Below are 15,152 nucleotides of genomic sequence, written 5' to 3'. Positions count from 1 at the left end.
CCACCCTCAACTTTTCATGCAAAGCACAACACAATCCTATTAACTCACTCTCTCGCTGTGAAGCTTTAGGGTGGGGCTGAGAAACATAACCATGCCCCAGTTCAGTCAGTGTCATCTGGGAATCTCTTTCATGTTCCCTGAAATATCTTCATTCTTTTTGTTAGTTCTGGTCTGGGCCCAGTGTACTTGGGGGTTGCCTCTCTGCCTAGACCCCTACACCCCTCAAAGAACTTTATGCTCCGCCAACTCCAACCGACTGGTCATCCCTGGCACCATCGCTTGACCTCAACCAGATCTTTTTCTGTCCTGGCCCTCACCTGGTGGAATGAGCTCCCAGAGGAGATCCAGGTCCCGACAGAACTAGAACAATTCCACAGGGCCTGCAAAAGAGACCTCTTCCACCAGGCATTTATTTGTTTGTTTGTTTGTTTATTAATCATACTTATATACCACCCTCCCTGGAGGCTCAGGGCGGTTTACATAATAACAAGGAACAATACATAAAACGGTCTATAAAAACATGTGAATAACCTTATAATAATAACTAATAGTTGTAACCAGATAACAGTGTAACAGTACAATATAACAATACAACAATGTAACAGTACAAATAGGTCCAGGGCTTATTGGTGGAATTCTGAGCGGGGGGGGGGCGGGGGGCAACAGGGGCCCTTCGGTCGCTGTTGATTACGTCTGGTCTCAGCCGAATGCCTGGCGGAAGAGCTCCTTTTTGCAGGCCCTGAGGAACTGTTTAAGCTCCGTCAGGGCCCTGATCTCCTCCGGGAGCTCGTTCCACCAGGTGGGGGCCAGAACAGAGAATGCTCTGGCCCTGGTAGAGACCAGACGGACTTCTTTAGGGCCAGGATCCTTAGCTGGTTGGTGGCGGTGGAGCGCAGAGCTCTTTTGGGGGCATAGGCGGGGAGGCGATCCCTCAGGTACACTGGGCCCTGACCGCATATGGCCTTGAAGGTAATTACCAGAACCTTTAGTCTGATCCGGAATTCAACTGGTCACCATTGCAGCTGGTGGAGAATAGGCCGGATGTGAGACCTCCACGGTGTTGCTGTGAGGATCCTGGCTGCTGCATTTTGAACTAGTTGTAGTTTCCGGGTCAGGGCTAAGGGCAGGCCTGCATAGAGCGAGTTACAAAAGTCCAGTCTAGAGGTGACCGTCGCATGGATCACTGTGGCTAGGTGTTCCGTTGACCAAAACTAAAATCATCCAAGTGGGCTCCCGAGCCTCCCTCCCATGAATTCAAATGCCCAGAACCGACCAACATGGGACTGTTAGAAAGTTATTAATTACTGTTCTACCTTATCACATTTTAACATTCTTTGAAACCCCTTGGCCCCTCAAAAAAAAATAGAATACAATTTGGGACAAACAGGATATGTAGAATGCTACCTGGCCTGCAACAGGAAGCTGACGTTGGTTTCCAACTCCCAAGTGCCAGAACAAAGTCACCAGTGATGGATGGATGGATGGATTGATGGATGGATGGCGTGAGAGCGTAAGAGATTTGAAGTGATTCAACGATTATGTTTCAGGAGTATGAACTGCACTGTTCCTTATTCCTAAGTTTTGGCATGGTCAAGCGTATTGTTTAAGAAATAGAGTTTTGGACTGCAGACAATGGTACAGCATCACTAAGGAGACAGCCTGCCAGACAAAGTGTACACTAGGGAAGCAGTTGTCTAAAGTCTAGTTTGTTACCCCAGCTGCTTATGCTGCTATATGTTTAATGCAGAACTGGGAATCAGGAACAGCATCTTCAGCACTGTACAAAAACAGCTTGTAACTAAAAGTGAACACTTCTCTATCCAATGCTCTCACTGCTTCTAAAAAAAAAGGAAGGTAGCTCCTTTCAGGTGTGGAGATTTAACCCCCTCCCCCCCCAAAAAAAAATATATATATATATATCAGATAAAGAGCTGGGTACTGGAACCAGCAGTGAGAAAAGGGTTGATTTTTTGGTGCAGAGATTTGTGCATGTCTGAACTGTGCCCCTAGGAGTCTCTCCCAATACCATTTTTGGGACCCTAGTATCCAAAGTACCAACACAGAAACCTCGTTTTTCCTCCTGTCAAAGAACTAAAATTCACAGATATATTTTACTCCTAGCAAACACCTTAAACAGCAAACACCTTCTCACCCTGAACCTATAACAAGACCATTTGCTGGTTAAACCAACTATTGGAAAACAGAGAGAGATTACTTTCAGCAGCACTGAAAATAGAGCAAATATTCAGTTTGTGGAAGAGTCAAAACTAATATCCATGATATTGACAAAATATGAATTTCATCAGCATGATCTTGGTGAAAATCAATATATACCTGGTGGACCCTTCTGCTGCCCTTTATATTATTTTAGAATTGCTCACTGCAAATATGGAAATCATTTAGTACAACGATATAGGTTAGATATCAGGAAAAATTTTTTCACAATCAGAGTAGTTTGGAATAGGCTGCCTAAGGAGGTGGTGAGCTCCCCCTCACTGGCAGTCTTCAAGCAAAGGTTCGATACACACTTTTCTTGGATGCTTTAGGATGCTTAGGGCTGATCCTGCGTTGAGCAGGGGGTTGGACTGGATGGCCTGTATGGCCCCTTACAACTCTATGATTCTATGATTCTATGAATCATCCTCTCTAGAATAAGTCTTTCTTCACTGGTGCCCTTTTGTTGATTGAAACCATCCCTGCCACATGAAAAGTTATTAGTCTCAAATGAACAGAGGTGGCTACCTAACTTTGGTTTTTTGAGGGTTAACAACCCAGAGAAAAGGTTCGTTTTGACTGGTGCATTAATTGGGCGGGGAAGTTAAACCTCTCTCCTCTCCACAGCCCGAATCCCTACATGGCTTTGTTAGCATTATTTTTCTATTAGCACTTTTTAAATGCTAGGAAGATCTAATTATGGGTCTCATAGCATTTCACTTGTACTGATATTCAATTATTTTCATTTTAATGCAAACTATAGGTTCTTGAGCCTGAAAGTTACAATTTCTCCTTCCCTTTTCAACTTGGCATGCAAACCAATTTCAAGCAGCAGTTCACAAGTGCAAATCATAATTTGTCTTGTTGGAAGTAACAGCAATTTATGGTTTCTGCTACAGTGAAAGCCACTAATTGACTCACAATGCACACAAGACAGTGGGCGAGGAAGTGCTCAAAGTGAGCATGTGGCCTGTTCATGAAATGCCAAACTATGACACGGCATTCCATCCGAATTCTCAATAGGTTTCAACTTTCATCACAGCTGAACAAATTGTTGTATTCACTTGGACTGGTGATGATGTAAGAAAAACGATGCAATACTCTAGTAATACAAGGAAGAAGTACAGACAGGAAAATGTTCTAATTTAACACGGTTACATACTTTGAAATTTGAACACATTCCTTCAGTAGTGCCAATACCCAGCAACAGCAATTCCCTTCAACAGAGCCTTGAAACCACTTGTTACCACATGCTTTATTCCCCAGGAAGATAGAAGAAGAGGACACCAAAAGCTGCTCTCTGAATCATCAAGGATTGTTTTGCAGGTACAGAGCTGTAAGCTGAGGCAAAGCTGTCCTTGGCTGTCTCAGAAGCTATCAAGGAGCACAAGTTTCATCGTGGAGCCAAAAGGGAGCCCACTCAATGAGAGTCCTTTGGTGGAATGACCATGAGTCTCATGGAGCTGCTTAAGGCTCTTTATTTTCCTGGTTGGTCCCTGATCAGCCTCCAAATCAGCCCTCAAAGATAATATTTGCCCAGCAAAAACAAACATACTTCAAGGTGCAGTATATGCCCAGGTAGGAGTGCCTGGCCTGTTCAGAGATTCTATTTCCCTCTTTCATTATCTGTTTTTATAAGATTTCATCTGGGATATGAACAGGATTTTTAAAAACATTTTAGAATCACATGAAAGACAATAAATCATTTATACACTGCAAACGATCTGTGTCATAACTGGAGATTATAAACACTGAGGAAAGATAAAAGATGAACGTTTCTAAGACAAATAAGCTACTGACTTTGTCAAAGGAAAGATCCTTTACTTTTATGTAATGCTCCTCCATAGAGATATTAGGTTAATTAAACAAGTAACTTTTTAAAAAGCAACGGGGTGAAAGTAGGGTTGCCAGCCTCCAGGTGGGACATGGGGATCGCCTGGGGTCACAGCTTCTCTCCAGACTACTGAGATCAGTTCCCCTGGAGAAAAGGGGTGCTTTGGAAGGTGGCCTCTATGGCATGTGCCCCTCTGAGGTCCCTGTCCTCCCTGGGCTCCGTCTGCAAATCTCCAGGAACATCACAACCTGGATGTGGCAACCCTACGCATCCCCTGCTGGTAGCCAGGAGGGACCCGACAACCCTAGGTGAGGGAGAAAGAAGTACTGGGTTACCAATCATGTGAAAACGAGAGCCAAGGAGAACACAGACAGCCACTTGAGTGGAAATCTGGACAAGAAGACAGAAAGAAACCCAAGGAAGCAGGAGAGAATCAGGAAGCACTGATTCACTCAATCATTCAATTAAACATCACTGCAATACAATATATATAGTGTTTAATTGGGCAACCCATGGGCAAGCCCTTCATATGAATAAGAATATTACACCAATATAGGATGGGGGAGACTTGTCTTGGCAGTAGCATGTGTGAAAAGGATCTAGGAGTCTTAGTAGACCATACATTGAACATGAGGCAGCAATGTGACTCGGTGGCTAAAAAGGCAAATGGGGTTTTGGGCTGTATCAAACGGAGTATTGTGTCCAGATTACTCTGCTCTGGTTCGGCCTCACTTGGAGTACTGTGTTCAGTTTTGTGCACCACATCTGACAGAGAGGCTAATTCTGTGAAGGTTCAAGGGGGTGGCAAGTTACACTGGATGAGCGATAGGGTTGTGAGAGTCTTGCATAGTGCAGGGGGTTGGACTAGATCAGTGGTCCCCAACCTTTATGAGGCTGGGGACCGGCAGGGCATCGGGCCGCGCCCGCGCGGGCCACGCCCACGCCCCGAGTCGCGCCCGCGGATCGGGCCGCGCCCGCAGGCCGCGCCCGCGCACCGAGCCGCGCCCGCGGGCCGCGCCCGCGCACCGAGCCGCGCCCACGGCCCGTGCCCGCGCACTGGGCCGCACCCGCGGGCCGTGCCCGTGGATCGGGCCGAGCGGGCGCGGCCCACACGGGCGCGGCCGGCCCGGATTCCCTCTCCCCGCCCTCCCGCAGTAAGAAGCTTCCCGGGCCGCAAGCTTGCGGCCTGGGAAGTTTTTTACTGCGGGGGGGGCGGGGAGAGGGAGCCGTGGCCCGGCGCCATGGCCTTTGCGGCCCGGCACCGGGCCGCGGCCCGCAGGTTGGGGACCACTGGACTAGATGACCCAGGAGGTCCCTTCCAACTCTATTATTCTATGATTCTATGAACACAGTGTAGAAAATACACTGTACTCCAATACTCCAACAAATCAGCTGGCTCCCAACTGTATTCCGGATTAGACTTAAGATTTTGGTACTTACCTTCAAGGCCATATGCGGTATGGGCCCAGTGTACCTGAGAGACCGCTTCCCTGCCTATACCCCCAAAAGAGCCTTTCACTCCACCACCTCCAACTGGCTAGTGATCCCTGGCCTCGAAGAAGCATGCCAGACCTCAAGAAGGGCCAGAGCCTTCTCTGTCCTGGCCCCCACCTGGTGGAATGAGCTCCTTGAAGAGATCAGGGGCCTGCCCAAACTCCCACAATTTCTCAGGGCCTGCAAAAGGGAGCTCCTCCACCAGACATTTGTTTGACCCCAATTGACCCAACAACATCCACTGGTCCCCCCTCAAACACCCCCTTCCATGACTGAATAATCTGACCTACCCAAGGATTCTGTCAAAGTTACCGTTCCTGTTGAAATATTGGCCTGGTTGATATGTTATGCTATGACTGTTATATTTGTTACGATGCACTATGTAATTACCCTATGATGTTTTATGTAAAGCACCCAGAGCCATATGGAAGGGCGGTATAAAAATCTAAATAAATAATACAGAGAGCATGATCTGAGTTCATTTCCAGGTTCTACTGTCTACTGGCTGATAACCTAGGCTAGGGACTTCAACATTTGCAGGCTTGGGAACTACCTTTAATGTTTAGCAACAACATGGAACAATCTCAGTTTTTTAATTCCATATGCCCCTCCTGCGCCCTCTTCTTTTTAAAAAAACTGATATTGCCATCACTAATGCAATCCAGTTAGGACAGGGTACAACTTTGTTGCAGAAAAAATAGAGGCAAGTTTATCTATATGCTCCCCTATCTTTTGATTACACTAGAAGTCCTTACTGTATCAATGCCTCAACTCAAATCCAAATATGAACGCTGAACATGGCTGTTTACTAGAGCTGCAGATTCCATTCCCACAATGGAAGAAGCTGAAGCAACTTACAAAGAGCACTCCATCGGGTAAAGTAAAGATGGCACAGCTTTGACACTGTTGAGGACAATGATTCTTACATGGGCCCTGCCACATGAGAGGCTTCCTCCTAAAAATAAATACAGAAACAATTAGGAGAAAACAATGTGCCTCAACTCCATCCCAACTGTATCCAGCATAGAAAGATCCATGGGCTTTACAAAGTCGCCAATCACCTTGGCACTGGGATGTAACCGAAACAGAGTGTTGAGCATGTCAATTGGACCAAAAGATCTGCATCCACAACAATGCAATGAAGATCTTCATTTTACTTTCCATCTGTCAGACATGTTTCTTGATTTCTTGTGCCATTCTGCTTAGTGTTTCCCCACAGGAAGGGTAGATGCATGAGAGCAAGTTCTATAGACATCCCTCAGGACCCAGTACTTAGTTAATTAGATGGACAGTTCAATTAAAAAAACAGAACTTTTATTCAAGATGTGGCATTGCTTCCTGTATTCATGTGAGGCTGAGTAAGTACAGGTTAACTGAAAAAGATTGAACACAATAAACTGCAGGAAATATGGGGTTTAAAGAGCTACATGCAAATGTACAAATCTCAATGACTCAAAATAGACCACACAGGCAAATATACTCTCTTCCACAAATGGATTTTAGCCAGATCTCCTTGAACTATTGGAGAAAAGAATGAATGTGCTTTGTTTTCCTCTTTTCTTCATCAAGCAACCCACTTGCTTCTGTTTCATGTTTATAAGAATGTGCCCCTCTCACCCTTTTTGTCAACTGCACTTAGGTAACATGAGTAAAATCTGCAGTTCACATCAAAAAGATCTCTGGCTAGAAACTGAGTCATCTGCACTTTGATGCTCTCTTTCAACTTCAGATGTTAGAAGTGGAGAACAGGGGCCCTAAGAGATTCATTATTCATTTCTACAGCATTTTTAGACCACTAGAATCTGACATGGCCTAATCTTGGGCTTTTCTGTAGCTGCCCCTGTGTTATAGAAGCTGCTTCCTGGGGGCTACTGGAAGGCCCCTTCCTTTCTTGTTTTTAGGAAAAGATGCAAAGCTGAATTTTAAAGAGACTATTTCAGAGTATTTGAATGGCTTTAGAGGTTGGTCTATTTCATTGTTTTCTGGTTCAGAGTGTTTAATTTTGTTATAGTTTACTATTGTAATCATAGTTTTAATTTTGTTTTGGTTCTTTGTTACAAAGAAAAGTTTCAATAAGTCATAAGAGTGTTGCCACCTATAGCAGAAAACATACAAAGGTGACAACATATGGAGAGCTGAATGGAGAAGATCTCAAATGACTGCATCTGAGCTCCCCAAATATCAGCCTCACACACCCATGAGACAGGCAGATTGCTTTTATTCTCCATTTATGAGTGGAAACCAAGGCACAAAGATTTAATAATGGGTCCAAGGTCCCAAACCTCTGAAAAGTTTAGATTGTTATACCTTATTTGACAGCCAACTTGGGGTAATGGTTAAGAGTGGTGGCCTCTAATCTGGAGAACTGTGTTTGATTTCTCACTCTTCCACATTCACCCAGCTGGGTGACCGTGGACTAGTCACAGTCCTGTTACAGCTCTATCATCCTCACCTACCTTAGAGGGTATCTGTTGTGGGGAGAGGAAGGGATAGGCGTTTGTAAGTCACTTTGGGACTTCTGAGTAGTAAAAAGCAGGGTACCCCCCCAAAGCTTTTCTCCTCCTACATATCTCCCCAATGGGGACAAGAGCAGTTTGCATCATTCTTCACTCCTCCATTTATCCTGACAACCACCCTGTGAGGAAGGTTAGGCTGAGAATGAGGAACTTGCCCAAGGTCACCCAGTGGACTTTCACGGCAGAGTGGAGTAGAGCAAAGCAGGTTCTCCCGGATCTTAAGTCTGACACTAACCACTATATCATGCTGCCTCAAAGACCACAGGGACACATGGACGCCTAACAAAACTCCCCACGGAGACATAAAATTAGGCTTCCCAGATCTTGTGGGGGAGGGCAGGCCTTGCAATATACCTGTAAACTTTAAGGCAGTCAATGCCAAATCTATAGGAGAAGATTTGAGCAGGGATGTAGTTCCATGACTACAGCAATCAGTTCTAACTTGGACGTTGTGCTCTATCACCAACTACTCTGAAGTTTTCTTAAAAGTGCTTATATCGCCACATAATTTGTTCACACAAAGAAGTTTCTCTATCCATCTCATTCATACTTACCTCTCAATACATGGCAATCACCTGAGCACACTATGCAGCCCTAAGTATGAGGATGTTAAAATAGAAATGTCAAGCAACATGATCTGTAATTTCTTAATAGTATTTATTTACTTATTTTTGCCCTCAGGAGGCCTGCACCCTACCACACAGCACTGCTTAGAATGCCCTATCACACAATCTTCCTCCACCCCATGATTCATGTTTAGAGTTTATGTTAAAAACAGACTTTTATTATCAAGCATCATGAACTGCTATTGCGGGTGGCAAAGGGAGAGCAGCTGTTGGAAACACCCAGCACGAGGAGAGACAAGGATAATAATTCTAACCAGGCCGAAGATCACAGCAAAATGTTTCCTTATAGTAAAAAGGTTTCCTCATATTAGTGCCCATAACCCAACAACAGTTTGTGGCCCAATTTTATATCAAGTGTGTTTGTTTTCAAAACAGCAACAAGAAGACATAAGTAAGAATCAACCATGAACAGTGGTTGGGAAGTTTTAAAACTTTTGAAGGTGATTGTTCTGGACTGCATTCTTGGCAACAAAACAAAGTAACCCATTGGGTTTAATTTACAGCTGATATCTCCACATACTTAAAGTTTTAAAAGTTACTGGGTTATAAATCTATAATGAGCTAAGCCCTGAGTATCTTGGATTCAAATCTTTCCTCAGACATTTAATTACAAGAGCAGTATAGTGGGCATAAATCTGTTCTTTGGTCATAGATCTGTTCTGCCAAACCATGAGTATAGTCTTTTTAGAGGACTTGTCCTCTTTTTTTTGGTATCCATTCTCTTTGGGGCTCTTTAAAAAAATACTGGTGCCCTTTGGCGGTTGGGGGGCTGAGCCTGTTGAGCCCTATAGTTCCCAAGGGGAGGCAAACTTCAGTTTATATAGTTGGGATGTTTAAAGTGAGATTTGTCATAGTGATCTGTTGTTTGAAGCAATCAACTGGGAAATACGTCATCTTCTTTGCTTTTCACAATATGGTAACCCTGCTGTATTTGCTTAGCTATCCCAGAAAGAGTACTGCATTCCTTGCAGGAGACCAGACCATAAACAAAAAGAAACATTGTACTACCTTAGAGACAGATTAAATGTTACATAAACTTTCTGGGGCTGTCTTCCGAATGCCACAAAACTCTTTTTTCCCCTCCGAAATAGATGAGCATTCTAAAACTTCCAGTGGGGTAAGTATATGATAAAATGATTTGCTCTAACAAAAAACTGACAAGATGAAAATAAACTGCTTTCGGCAACTCAGCGATGCAGAAGGAACCTGCACCTGCCAACTTTCTGCCTGTCATGCTAAAGAACTTCTTACAGGGGAAGCAACGTGGCAGGACAGGGACATAGTATTTATAGTGTGTCCAAATTCTTTGGGATTGTTGCTTTTATTTCATTGCATTGGCTGTGCTTCTGTGCCTTTAATTGGAGCTTGCACAAACCAGGCAAAGTTTTTTCCCCATCACTTATCTCAGTACAAGGGAAAGCGTCATTGTTCAAATTTTGGCGTTGGGCCACATTGGAGCAGGTACAACATACAGACAAGAGCCCTAGTAGAATAAGGAATCGCAAGCTAGGTCTCCACCACCTTAGCTGGCGAGACTGGTTTTAACAGTTACACTGGAAGTAGAAATTTCACACCAGGAGGTTTTCTCAGTACGGAACTGCTTCACCTTTTACATTGCTGCCTGTGATACAAAACAGAATGCTTTTCCAGAATGGGAAAAAGATCAAGTCGACTTTGCTAGACAACTCACCTTCCACAGAAGAAAAAAGACTTTAAGGGAGACACGTTAACTTTTAGTCATTACCACCTGTGTGAACCTCCTATCAGCAAATGACTAATCGCCTTCGATCCCGTTCCAAGAGCACGTGAATCCCTTCAGTTCGCATCCCTCCCCTCCTGAGAGCCTTTTAGGAAGCGAGATCCTTTCCCGAGACTACTTAAGCAACCCAAACAGCGCCTCCCCCGCTCCAGCCCCCGCTGCACGGCAAGGAGCCTGAGGCATGCCGGAGGGGGAAACCTTGTTCGCCGATTGCAGCTCAACCAACGGGAAAGCCGGCGGCACCTGCACGGCTGGCCGCAGTTGCTGCGCTCTCTGCCATAAGGAAGGTCCTCGAGCCTGCCGGCTTGCTGCCTGCCGGTCGCCTTACCTGCTCCCAGAGGCCGGCTGGCTGGCCGGGCACAAGAGGCGAGTCCCAGGCGGGCTGCTCTGAAGAGCGCGGCCGGAGCGGCGCGAGAAGATGCCTCCCAACCCGGAAATGGACTCGCGCGAACTTTTTCACTCAGGCTCGTCGAGTCTGCTGCTCCCGTCGCCGCCTCCCCTTGCAGGTGTCTCGAGGCAAAGCGCCTCGGCCGAGAGTGGCGGCTGCCGCCTGGGGGCTGTTGCGGCGAGCACGGCGCGGGCCGCTGGTTGCTCCTCGCGCCCGCTTCCAGACGTCCCGCTCTCGGGCCTGCCCTGGCGCCTCTCCCGCGTGGCTGCCCAAGCTTGCCGCCTCTTTTTGCATTCACGCCCGGATGGACGCGAAGGTTCCGTGTTCGGGGGGGGGGGGCTGGGAGAACCGAGGGAATAATCGAAGAGGTTTGCAAATCTAACTAGCTCCCCTTGCAGAGTTCCTCCGTCGTTATTTGCCGCTTTGCACAGCCGCAGCGACCGGGGCTGGAAAACGTATGGCGGCCAGGAACGGAGCAACATTCCCGAAGGACGGGAGGCAGCGCTTGGCCACCGTTTGCCTGTATGGATGCAGCCCGTACTCCCTTCAAAACTCAGGCTTTCCCTGTCAAGTTGTTCCTTGGCTCCTTTAGTTTTCAGACTTAATTCGCTGTGAGATTTGTCCAAACCCAAGCATCACGACTAATGTGAAGCATAACGTGTGAGCTTTAATTTACAGGTGCAGGACAAAGAGGTGATAGACTGGACAACCCTACTCTGTCTTAAGGGCAGGATTCCATTCTGGAACACTAAAAACGTGCAAAGATCTTTCTTCAGACCGTGCTCAACTCCTGTTTGCTTGGAGTTTTTATATACAAGTAGTAGTGCCACCTATTTTACCCTCTCATTCAGTCAGGCCTCAAATTGACTTGTAAAAGGGTTGGGAAGAGGACAGAATTGAGGGAAAGAAGTGACCTCAGCAGGCCTGTGATGCCATAGCGCTCACCCTCCAAAGGGGCCATTTTCTCCAGAACACCTTATTTCTGTAGTCTGGAGATCAGTCATAATTCTGGGGGAACATTATGGGGACTCAGCAAATAACAGTTCAGGTCCAAAAGACAATAAGAATCCTGCAAAGTTCCACCTGCAGATCCCAAGAACTGGTATGCTCCAACGAAGTGGTACTCTATGGAAGCAGTCATGGTAAAAATTGGAATCTTGAGGAAGATATTAGTTTGAAAATTGCTTCAAGACTTTCACGTTTTTGAAATTATGATTAAATAAGTTTATTAAACATTTTGAATATAAAGGTAAATTCCCTGTGCAAGCACCGAATCATGTCTGACCCTTGGGGTGATGCCCTCTAGCGTTTTCATGGCAGACTCAATACGGGGTGGTTTGCCAGTGCCTTCCCCAGTCATTACCATTTACCCCCTAGCAAGCTGGGTACTCATTTTACCGACCTCGGAAGGATGGAAGGCTGAGTCAACCTTGAGCTGGCTGCTGGGATTGAACTCCCAGCCTCATGGGCAGAGCTTCAGACTGCATGTCTGCTGCCTTACCACTCTGCGCCACAAGAAGCTCTATTTTGACTATAACTAGCCTCAAATAGGTTTTTGCTTTGTTCCCAAGAAACTGTCTAGATCTAGAATTGCAGAACACTATCAGTCAAATGCATAACTGTGACAATTCACAATAATAATAATAATAAATATAAATAAATAAAACTAAAGAATGAAAGAAGAAAAGCTAACCCATTCCAACACCGGAATACAGGGGACATTCCTCCAATGGCTGATCTTTCTCCGGGGTTGTGGACAGAGGTCAGCAATTGGAAAAAGGCAATCAAACCACTGCTAACTCACATGCAGAATACTGCAGGTGATGATCATCTCTCCAATTGTATTTAACATCTTCATGTGCCCTCTTGCCCATCTTTAGCCAGATGTCTGGAAGCTATGACAGGATAGATCTAGCAGAGCTGTCTGAAGCTTGACCCTTCAATGACAGAGATTCTATGGATAGACAGAAAGGGTCCAAGTGAGGAAGCATGTTCACCCAGCCATTTTGGAGTCTTTGGTGTGTCATGTTGTCAAAAGCCTTATATATCAGGCCACTGTTATCTACATGTCTGTTCAATTTTATAAAAGCATATTGAAAGGTAATGAGGCAGGACTTCCCCTTGCAGAAGATGTGCTGATTTTTCCTCAGCAGTTCCTCTCTGAACCTCATAATTTGATTACAATTTCTACTTGTCACCTCAATTTGACTCAGTTTTTTGGATTCTTTTCCCCAAAACAACATCTGTCATGCTGATGAACCCGATGCTACCTTAGCCCATATACTTTTAATTTTTGCTATCTGAAAAGTAGAAAAAATAGTGGCTAAACAGGAAAAAATAGAAAAAGGCCTCAAAGGGGGGCGGGGGGCAGGCCATCTCTGTAGCCAGCAGACATTCAGTTATCTTTGGTAGTCATCAGTTTTGCATAAGTGTTGGATTCCAGTGTGTATCCATGATGATATGTGGAAGGCTGGTTCACACCTCTTTAAGCTGTTTCAAGTCGGTTCATTTGGTTTAAACAGTAAATCTGGAAAGACACTGTGTGACACATGCCTGTCCCAGTTACCCGCTTAATGTACAAAAGAGTTGTCTAATTAGCATAAGCATAGGAGTATTTGGGAGAGAAGATGATGTGCCCTTCTCTGATTCAACAGTCATTTTTAACTGTCAGTTACCCCATGTGAAAGGTATGAAACTCTTTTCTGATAGAGTTTCAAGTCACATTGTGGCAGGATCTAAAAGCAAGAAAAGTGATGGTTCATGCAGATCATTCTCTAATTCCTTGGCAAGTGATAATGGAAGGTGAATCCAGGAACTGGCCAGTGTAGATGCGGCAATGACATCTTCTTTAAACCACTCCTGTGGAGAGGTAAAAATAAAACAGTAAGGGCTAGGTGGGAGGAGAAAGGGGCAGGCCGAGTCCACGATAAAACTCAGAGGGGCTTCGCGGCTCCCAGTTGGCCTGTCTGAGTGTCACTCCGGGGGCCAAGTGGCCAATGTGCACGGCTCCACATTGGCCACTTGGCCCATCCTCGACTCAGAGGTAAGTGGACCAGGGGAAGAGGCTTCACCGCTGGGAAAGGAGCAGCCAGCCAGGGATCTTGCCCGGGGAAGGGGGGCAGAAAGCTTTGACATGCCCAGAAGAGCAGCCCCGCCGCGTCAGCTGGGACGGCGGAAAAGGCCTCGGCGCAGCGCAAAGACCAGGCCTGACGCGTCAGGGACATGTCGGCCCTGCCACTTTCGCCATGCCGAGGCCGGGGGGGGGGGGAGAGGGAAGCCTTCACTGAGCACAGGACATCTGGGGGTTGAGGATGGGGAGCCGCGACCACCAGGAGCCCTGTGAGCCCCCACCTGCAGCGCCCATTGTATTTTAAAATACAATGGGCTTTACTACTAGTCTTAACACAGCCCGCGGCGCAGCGGACTGAATAAAGCCGTAAGGGCTTAGGGGGAGGAGTTAGGGCGGGCTCTGTCCGGGATGAGGAAGGGTGCCAATTGGCCCCTTCCTCCAGACAGACCATCGGCTGGGCCAATCAGCAGGCGCAAAGCGCCTGCCGACTGACCCGGCCGATTCCCGCTGTGCTGACAAGGGAGCAACTGCGAGCCGCTTGAGCGCGGCTCACAGTTGCTCCCTTGCCGGCGGCCTGACGCATCGGGAGGCACGAAGCGCCTCCGGTGCGTCAGGCCGCTGGCAAGGGAGCCCCCGGCAGCCCCGCTGCACGCGGCTTCCGGGGGCTCCCTGCGGGGAAAGGAGGACCCAGCGGCTGCCGCGCCAGCCGCCAACACCTTCACGCCGGTCAGCCTCCCGCACCCAGAGAAGCAACCCCATGGATCAGGTAAGTCCGTGCGGGGGGAACACACGCTGCGGGGACGCTGTCTGCCCACCTGGGCCCCACTCCAAAGGCCCTGGGAGTCGGGGGGAGGGTGGCCGGCCCGCCGCCATCGGGGGGTGAGGGCTCATCCAGGAGGGCAGCGAGGACCCCAGGGGCATGCTAGTGCCCGTTGTATTTCTTCATACAACGGGCTTTGCCCCTAGTATGAATATAATCCTAGTGGGTGCTGATGAATCTAGTAATTCTGTCAGGAATGCTGACACCACTAGTGACAGAAGCTGGGTGGGACACTTCAGTTCTTGTGTCGAACACAGAAAGGGCAGTCTTCTGTTTTTGACTGGGTAGGTTTACCTTGGTTGGGTCATGTTTCTTTCCCCCCAAGTCAAATGGACAACAATCAGTATAAGTTAAAAGCTAGCAGCTGTTTCCAAGCCAAACACCTTGGTACGCAGGTAATGAAATCATAAAAATCCTCCTTACCCATCTGA

The 15,152-nt window shown here is 46.8% G+C and overlaps 1 protein-coding gene across 1 annotated transcript in view; it reads right to left on the bottom strand.

Moving 5' to 3' along the window:
* Window positions 1–10,765, bottom strand: part of CRACR2B (calcium release activated channel regulator 2B) — a 57,556-nt gene extending 46,791 nt beyond the window's left edge. The window contains exons 1-2 of the mRNA XM_077319077.1: window positions 10,375–10,765; window positions 6,401–6,497 (exon numbers count right to left, since the gene is read on the bottom strand). The gene's annotated coding sequence lies outside the window, so the exon portion shown is untranslated. The remainder of the gene's footprint in view (window positions 1–6,400; window positions 6,498–10,374) is intronic.
* Window positions 10,766–15,152: the final 4,387 nt, after the last annotated feature.

The sequence above is a fragment of the Paroedura picta genome, chromosome 2, assembly GCF_049243985.1.
Source record: "Paroedura picta isolate Pp20150507F chromosome 2, Ppicta_v3.0, whole genome shotgun sequence".
In the NCBI taxonomy this organism is placed as follows: Eukaryota; Metazoa; Chordata; class Lepidosauria; order Squamata; family Gekkonidae; genus Paroedura; species Paroedura picta.
This window is presented reverse-complemented; position numbering and strand designations above follow the sequence as displayed.